Raw genomic sequence first — 9,324 nt, 5'->3', positions numbered from 1 at the left:
ATCTGTCTTATGTTCGCACACAGTATAACCTCTTTCAACCGACTAAATTATTACTATCTATAAAATAATCTTGTTTAGAAATTACATTTATACATACTACACTTTTTTAAAGCTGTTCTAATATGTTTCATATTGGTACTTGGGATATAACTAATTTATTGTATTTTTTATAAAAGAAACATTAAAAAAATCGCTAAAAACAGTAATTTTTCGGGGAGTCACACTAACATGATTCCTTAAATAAAAGTTTAGCTGAAACAAGAATTTCAGCGGGTATTTCTCAGGCATGGTACCATGAGTTCTCATACCACCTGCTCTGTTTTTTTTTATTTTTGGTTTGCCTCAATAACTCAAACCAAATTTGGTAAAGATATCGCGCCAAATGTCGCCAATACAAATACAAACAAGTGATACCAATTGGTCGGATTGCGAAAATGTATTTTTACTCAAACTGAATAATTTTTTCGAAGATTGCACCATTGCCTTAAATAATACAAAATTTGTTGAAGATATATCTATAGCACTTGATTCTGATCATTCAGTTTGATATCGGCGGCTCCGCGAAAGGAACAGCTTTTTGAGAGGAAAATAAATGTACAAATTTTCAGATCCATATCTCAGAAACTCCGGGAAGAAATCGAATAATTATTTATATACATATGTATAAGTTCTTAAGCCTTTCCTTCATAGTGTTGCAAACTTCGTGGCATACAAAATATGCCATGTTCAAGATATAATTATGAAGTCTATGATATAAAAGAGAATACCTTTCTCTAGTATTTCTTATTGGTGGCTACCTGTCATAGCAAGTAAAGTTTAAGATATTATATCTGAAGTTGTGATTATATTTGAAAATTTACAAGGCGTCTTGGCATGTCTTTACCTGTTTAATTTTCAAATGGATGTCTACTTCAGCATTTCAATAGAACACCGCGCTTTTATATAAGCAAGCATTTTCTCTGCGGCCGCTACATTTATTTCTGCAGAACTCGCTTGTTGTCAACTTGCTTTACTTCCCTTCCACTTGTATTAAATTTAATGAAATTACACGTCACTTATTCGCGCCACGTTTTTAGCGCCAACATTGGTAGGGGCTAGAGGCTTATATCCTCGCATTTGAAACTGCAGCTGGGCAAAGGGCGTTTGTGTCAGCTTTAATTTGCTGAGCTTTTGCGTTTTAAAATTCTTTTGCCTCAATTTTTATATTTTTGATATGCTGGCCTTGCCTTTACTGCACATACCAACAGCTCTTTCATTCCACTTTCTACACATTTTCACATTTCCTCACTTGGGTATATACGTATGTATGTATATACGGTTTCTGATTATTTTGGCTTTGCTTCACCTTTTTGTTGTGGAAGCGCGATGATTATGCAGGGCACGTAATTTATGGCAGCAAACATCTGTCAATGCCAATGCCAAATATCGAAAAAAGGTATATAACTGCGACAATTATCACAATAAACCTCGTTAAGTTGCGTTTTTCGGAAGATTTTTACTATTTTTGAGGCTGCCGCGCCTTTCACTTGCACATGTTACAAGTTTGCATTGCTGTACACGCACAAATATGTCTATTACGTTCCGTATTGGGCTAAGTTGAGTGTTGTAATTCCCGGATGAATTTGTTACGGCGCTGCGATAGAACTTGTTCATGCACTTTAACTGCCAAGTGACACAGATAGCGCTGTTAGCTAGAAGGCAGGAGACGTTGATTATACGCACACCAACACTTTAAACATATATACGTATATGTATGCATTGAAACACCAATAGTAACTAAGTTGGCAACAGCGCCACCGGCAAACCGACCGAACTACACTTAAACCGACACAAATAACAACTGCGACACAAACTTAGCCTTTCAGGCAGTTGCCAGTTTACGTGTGACAATGCAAGGACGACATAGTGGCGCCTTGCACAGGCCAAAACGGAAGCACGCAACTACACACGTTCACGCTTTAATTGGAGAGCTCTTCCTACCTTGGACACAACATCTCTTACATCTCAACACTGAACTCTTACAGCTGCTTCGGCCTTTCATAGCAACAACAGCACACCAACTCATACAAGCTTAATTGATTTCTATGTTACTGTAGCTGGCCAAAATGCACGCAACTGCCGAGCACTCATACGCACTGTAGGTCTGCATGCAGAACAATTGCTGCTGCTATGCCTGCATTTGAGTTCCACAGAATTGCACAAATGTCACACATTTAAAGTGCTGACAGCATGAAATTTTAGCAACTACTGTTATTATATAGTTGTTGCTGCAATGCAAACTGTCAAAGTGAATGGTGGATTATATATGGTATAGACAACAACAATTCGGTAGTTCACAACTGACAAAAGCAATTAACGCCGCACAGCTTCACTGCTCGCTTTAACGTTGCGCATTCACAAACAATTGACGAACTGCTGGACATTTCACGTAATCTTAGCGCAGCTTTATTTGCCTTAAAACTACTCGGATTCGGCTTTCACTTAGATTTAAGCACTTTTGGTTTAATGCAGATCAAACACTTTTGACAACTTATTAGAGGACCATTCGATTTTTTTATGCGCACAACACAAATTGCACTTTAAATTGCAAATCGCATGCAAATTTATTTGCCATAAACCGTTATTTCGCTTAAAATCACAAGAAATTACTATGCGCCGTCGTTGCGCTACGCGTACCGCCGTCGGTATGTGTACATCCATACCAAACAACACAAATATCGAACATCAACTGACGGCAGTCCATTGAAATTGCCGAGAGTTCGGAAGGTTGAACTCGTGTTGGCAACTGCTGTGCACGAGTCGTGTTTGCACCAACTGTTAGCAGCGACACAGTTTTCCTGCCGCGAGATGTGGCGAGCCTGTTGGTGACGGCGCATGCGTTGCAACATTTTGGTCTCTATTTTAGAGATATTTCTCTTGCGGGGTTTGGATGCAAGGACTTAAGGACTAATATGGGGATATAATATTTCGAGAGGTATGATGTGTAATAATAGGAGAAATCTATAATAACGAAAACCATAGAGGGGAAATGTATTTTTTTTTTTTTTTTATATCTTGTTTTTTTTTTTTTGTTTTTTGTTTTATGGCAGAGTGGCAGAAAGGTAACAGGATTGTTTTGCTCCAAACGAGAACATAAGTACGATTCGCGAGCTGTACTAAATTTGATAGTGAATAGTGAATCCAACAAATTCAGTTCAGCATACTTGTGCGTAAAACATAACTTATTTGTGCCTTCATTAAACTATATCTTTCCTTAAGGCAACTCTAAAATTTTTCATGTTGAAAGTCATAGCTGAAGCTCAGTTCTCTAATACAAAACAAAGACAGAAGCTATTTCTTCTTGCTGTGAGATATTTCAACACTTTATAACTAATCGCATAAATTACAACAAAAAGACAACAAAAATATAATGCGTTACTGTATTTGTTTTGTGTATCGCAAATACTCCAGAGTATAATAAATGCATTGATCATACTTTGATCCGACCAAAAATATACTCTTTTTTCTTATCATCCTTTTTATCCTCTATATATGTATGTACCTAAATCCGCATAAAATGTGTCGGTAGCTCGGATTGAACTTAGCATCATTCGAGACTTTCGTTTTTCATTTAAACTCAAATTCATATCGAATCCCTTGCTCTGCTTGACAACATTTTATTTGATGGAAATTGCAAAATTGGTTCACGAAGACCAAATTTTGAACCATCACTAATAACAAATGTAGTTAAGAGCGCAGACAAAGTTTTATAAGAATATTCCATAATTCACTAAACTTTCCAGTTTGATAAGTAGACGGTATTTATATGCACAGCTGTGTCTTGATTTACATTCCCTTAATAATCGTTCAAATTGATTACCAAAGTAATTGTCGCATTTAAAGTGATCGGAGTTCATAAGGCATTGGTGAGACGCCGTTAGATCCTTTAAAATTCACTTTTTAATGTGCTTTAATTAATTAGTCCACCCTTCTTTAAAAGGAAAGCCCACCAAAATGCCACTTAAATATTATGGCCAACGCTGTATAAGCAAGGTTAATGTTTTTTTCGTGTCTGAATTGGAGAATGTTGATGTGGACGATACTTGGGTCCTTCACAGGGGTCCATACATGCATCGATACAATCAATATATCGAAACTTTTGATGAGAAAATTATCCTTTATACTAGGTGGCCTTCAAAAACTTGAGATTTAACACTATTGCACAATTTTTGGAATATTTGGCGCGTTATTGTAGCCAGCACGAAATAATTTTAAACATAGTAGTAAATCCTCTCTGCTTTTCAATTGTTAGCACTTTTTATAGGCAGTCAAGCGTTATTTCAATACCAAAAGCTTTCTAGGTCATAAGTCTCTACGTTCTCAAATATTAACCAGATGAAGAAAATTATTTTTACATTGCTACAATTGTACGCAACTGCTAAGTAAAACTTCAATCAACTTCCAAGTAACTAGTTCAGTTTAAGGCCAAATGCCGCAAGCCTTAAACTGCGCATAGAACTATATTCACTACTTCATATGTGTGCCACTAGTTTGAATTGCGATTGCATTTGCATTTGTTGTTGTGGGCATTCATTTGATGTCTGCCATTATTGGAAATCACTCGAACGTAATGCACAGAGCGCCTAAAAGCACGCTTTCCGCAACTTCTGAATGTTTGGCTGTTTGTTGCGGCTAATAGCGCATCATTGCGCATAATGACCTCAGATAATATTCATTAGACTGCAACAGAGAGAAACGAAAAAAAGAGTGAGAAGGAAGTGCGTGTATTTGTGGTTGTGTGTGTGCGTGTGTTTGGAAATGCCAATAACCTGAAACAAAAAGTAATTGTTGATGCAAACGCAATGCAAACACGCATTCATCTACACACAATTTAATGAGTGTATAAGCTGCCGAAGTCGGTTTTGAAAATCTACTGAAAATACTAACATACCGTAAGCAGATATCAAAACATACAAATGCACAAGCATACACACAAATAATGACAGGAAATACAAAACGCCGAGTTCAATCCTATAAAGCTCACACTAACCGGCTTTATTATTTATGCGTGGAAGTATGAGTATAAATGTGTATGTATGTGTGTGTGTTTGTGGACTAGGTGGTGCGCTCATTGCGAAGTTCAGGCGTTATGTTTGTTTTGTGAATTTTTAATGACTTTCGGAGCCAGTCATGGCATCGACACATTTCTAAATTCGCATTTACGCTCTACACCAACACATGCATGAAATTGCACACTTTTGTGTGTGTGCATATGAAATCAATTGAGTTTGTATGCTCATTTCGAATAAATCACACACATGTACGCGCATGTATTGTGTGTGTGTGGCTGCATGAGCATACATGTAATTTGTCCACCGCATAAATGTGTGCTTCATTAATTTTGATCACTCAATTTCGTCGCCACCACCACAGCCAGCTTTTGGCGCTGGCTTTTCCGCAGCTGTAATTTTGCTAGGAGCATTTTGGTCACTCTCAAAATTTACTGCTATCAAATGTAGAACGATTATAAGTCGAATAGCATTGTATATGTATATGAGTATATGCAGGCAATAGTTCCGAAATAGCCAGTTGACGGGGAGCGATTGAAAAAAGGAATGAGTAAGCAGCTTTTGAGAAGGCGCTAATGAGAAGTTGTGGTTAACTTTTTATGTTGCTTTATTTTTTATATTTCTTATGAAGTTAAACAGATTTTTGTGTTCTCGATATGCGTAATAGCTCTCCGAGAGCCTTTCAAGCTTTTTCGTGAGCTTTTTGTTTATCTTTAGCAATGATGACTGGAACTTATAACTTTGAATCACTGTTAACAAATAAAAGGTGGAAAATGTAGTAATTTGGATTTATGCTGTTTATTCTTTATATAAGGCTAAAACTTTATAGAAACTTTACAGAGCCTCCAAAACTTTCAACTTCATATAGCGGCACCTGGTTTTATTCATATGAAATACTTTCTGCAAAGCCCTTAAATCAAATTTGAGGGAGAGAAACTAAACATGCTTCGCGAAAATTTGTGCTCGCTTAAAAGTAATAGGAATATATGATATGTAGCTCGGATAGTATTTATCAACGCCCACCAGCGGCAAATTTTCGTACAAATCAAATTAAATTCTATTATTGTCTCTACTTATTCCCATTGAAACATTGGTAAGCACTGGCGCCATTGAGCAGTGATGGCAAGAGTGCCATCTACATCTAAACGTGCTCGAGATTTTCTTACAGGAAGTACTGCATGCACATGAAGCTATTATTATCAGCATATATTGTCAAAGAAAAACTTACCTTTAAGCTTTTAACTATGACCGGCGATAAAGCTTTCTAAGGTATCCAAAACTCTATTAAAAGTGTAGCTACTGTCCTACTAAAAGCGTTTAGAAACTTAAAGCTTTATATACTTAAAGCTTTATATCTAAGTTTGGTCTTTTCGAGCTTTTTCCAAAGCTTGTTTCGTTCACTGAACTTCAAAAGAACCATTATGGGTAAAAAGCTCTTACTCAGTTATACAATATTTAGTTTTCATAAATTTCTTGTTTAAGATTCTGAGATATAGGTGTCTGGAAAAAATTAACGCTTTTTTGGACTCCAAAAGTTTATTTCCAACTGAATAAAAAGCGTCACGGAATTGTTTCTTAATCAAAGTATAGACCCATAGCTTACTTTTCCTATTATTCGTAAAGGTAGTTATAACGAACATTTTGTGCGTGTTTAAAAAAAACCATAACTGTCAGTGAAATATGTACAATAGTATGAGCTGTAAGCTATTAGTAAGTAATATATAGTATGACATAACTTAGGCTCAATTCATCGAAATATATTTTTTCTTACTTTCTTTAGTTATTTTTTCTACGTCAGCGTTTTTTGAGAAGATAGTCTTGCAAGAATTTCAGTTTTATGCAAGAAAATATTGTCTAAGTCTCAGAAGTCCAAATTTTTTTTAGAAACTTTCCATAGCATGTGATAATTGTACCTACTTTGTATGTCTTACTCATATTATGCCCTCTGCATATTAGATATTCAAGATTTGATAGAGTCCATTGTGATTTACGTGAGTACCTGCCTGCGAAGGCCTAAACTCATGGTGCTTCCATTTCTAGAAACACATAGACCAATGCGTGGATCAGCGCCCCAAAGCATAAATGCATTCTGCACTTATATCTTGGCTCCAATTGGTTAGGGTGGATAGGGACAACCTGAATTGCCTGCATTTAGGTTCAAACCATAGCCACCACGAATCTCCACAAAGGGTCAAACTCCATGAATGGTGACATTTGTCGCTTGAACAACAAATGCCTTTATATTCGGAATTAGTATAAAGTCTATAATATCATTTCAAGCTGAGTCTTAAAGCACTATTTCTGATATAGGCCATGCTGACATTTAAAACAGACCTGTTTGTCAAATACAGTGCCTGTGGATTTTAGTCACCTCTTACCTCAGACATGCCTTATCACGAGTGTATTCTTCCCCCTTCGCGCAGGGGCCCGCCTACTAGCAGGGGAGATTCAAAATTATACAGTTCGAGACGGCTTGCCTCTCAAATCGCTGTCATATCAGTAAGTATAGAAAATGTAGAAATTATAATCGCGTAAGCGATGCTTGCGCCAGTAAAGAAGAAGAAGAAGAAATTATATGCCAAATTAAGCATATATCTTAAATGTTTACTTCAGCTTTAAAGAATTGACAGGCATTTTAATTAGAATGTGTGTAGACGGCTTCGTGTTGTCTGCCCGCATAAGATATTGGCAGGGTCAAGTGTGCAAGTGTGGTGGAAAAAATATTCAAAATATAATGATATGCACTGTAATAAAATTAAATATTTTTAATAAGCTAAAATGGAGTAAAAGATTTTTGGTTCTCTTAGACTCAATTGTAGCCAGCGCTGAAATATTAAATTTTACATCCGAGAGGGAAAGGCAACAAAAATATTGTTTTATTTTTATCGGCTATTTTTAAATCTTTCCCCTAAATTTGATTTCGTTTAAGGTAATATTTATAAGCCCTCAAATGCTCACATCACAAGTGTGTATCTGCTAACAGTACACATGTGACATACATCTGTATATACGTAAATGACCCGAAAGAAAATGTTAAACCCAGTAGTGATACGGTTTAATTACTTCTTAACAGTTAGTTGGTAATTAGTAAATGCAAGTACATTCGCTGTACTGCTAATCTTGGATTAGGACGGAGTTCTGTTCTAATAAAACTCCAACACTTTCGAAGATTCGTTGAAGAGGGGAAATATTTAATTACGACGTTTAAAACTTAAACTAAATTATTTTTATAATTTCCGAATTTCAAGCATTTTATGAGCTTTAAGAGTAAATGGACTAGGCTTAAACTTGAAAATTTTGAAGTATAAAATAATCGGCCAGATTAAAACAAGAGTCGCACTCCCCTTTTTCTGATTTTCCTATAGGTTCGTGTGCTATTTGCATTCTAAAAATAATTAACTGCATCTTGTACTCGCATTTGTATGGCCGCGCTTCCCAATGGAGCGCTCTGCAAAAGTACAAAATCAAATATGAGGCCCTGCTGTGCCCAGCCGTCGAACATGCGAGTTACTGTGTAGTTGCAACGTGTCCACCACCAACGACCTCAGCGCGCGCCGCATGCATTCGATTGCATATAAAACGAGCTGCTAATTTTGGCCGCGCGCACGCAAGCGAAAGTGATGTGGCATGCCAGATGCGCATTACACGCTCCTCGATGTCAACGTGCGTTTTTGCTGTTTTTGCAACGATACGTAAACAATTTCGAATCTGAAAAAAGAACCATCTGCAAAGCGGTTACATCGTAAACACGAGAATATTCGCGCGTTTTGCGTATTTCTGCAAAGGCAAAGCGAAATCGTTCCTTTTTTTGTAACATTCAATTTCATTTAGCTCACTTTAAGTGGCAGCTGCAACAGCGCGCCAGCCGCATATTACAGCGGACGGCTATTTTTAGGGCATGCTGCATAGGAGTTTGGAGCGATATGAGCGCTCCTCGTTCTTTAATTGAATTTATTGACGTGTGCCGCTTTCATGCATTGGCATTGATATTGTGTGCGTGTGCGGTCATAAAAATATATGCCATGGAGCAATGTGTTGAGAGGTGCTCCAGAGTTTGCTCTACAACTTGAATCTTCAAAAACAATATAGCCGACTTTTGACGGTAATCTGATTTTCAGATATAAAACTAAAATTTATAGCAATTACTGGAAGCTTGGAAAAATTATTTCCTTGAATTTTTGTTTCAACTCTAATTGCATAGCCAAAAAACCCCTTCTCTTTTATATCGTTTTGTTTTTTTCTGACTGCAGCTTTGTCATAAGGATAGACATAGTAT

General features: G+C 36.7%; 1 protein-coding gene across 1 annotated transcript in view; it reads right to left on the bottom strand.

Annotated features, from left to right (window-relative positions):
• LOC108973429 (neuroligin-4, Y-linked) overlaps window positions 1–1,380 on the bottom strand; it is a 117,185-nt gene extending 115,805 nt beyond the window's left edge. The window contains exon 1 of the mRNA XM_018940688.1: window positions 884–1,380. The gene's annotated coding sequence lies outside the window, so the exon portion shown is untranslated. The remainder of the gene's footprint in view (window positions 1–883) is intronic.
• Between the last annotated feature and the right edge of the window lie 7,944 nt (window positions 1,381–9,324).

The sequence above is a fragment of the Bactrocera latifrons genome, unplaced genomic scaffold (assembly GCF_001853355.1).
Source record: "Bactrocera latifrons isolate USDA-ARS-PBARC rearing strain unplaced genomic scaffold, ASM185335v1 scaffold_48, whole genome shotgun sequence".
Lineage (NCBI taxonomy): Eukaryota > Metazoa > Arthropoda > Insecta > Diptera > Tephritidae > Bactrocera > Bactrocera latifrons.
This window is presented reverse-complemented; position numbering and strand designations above follow the sequence as displayed.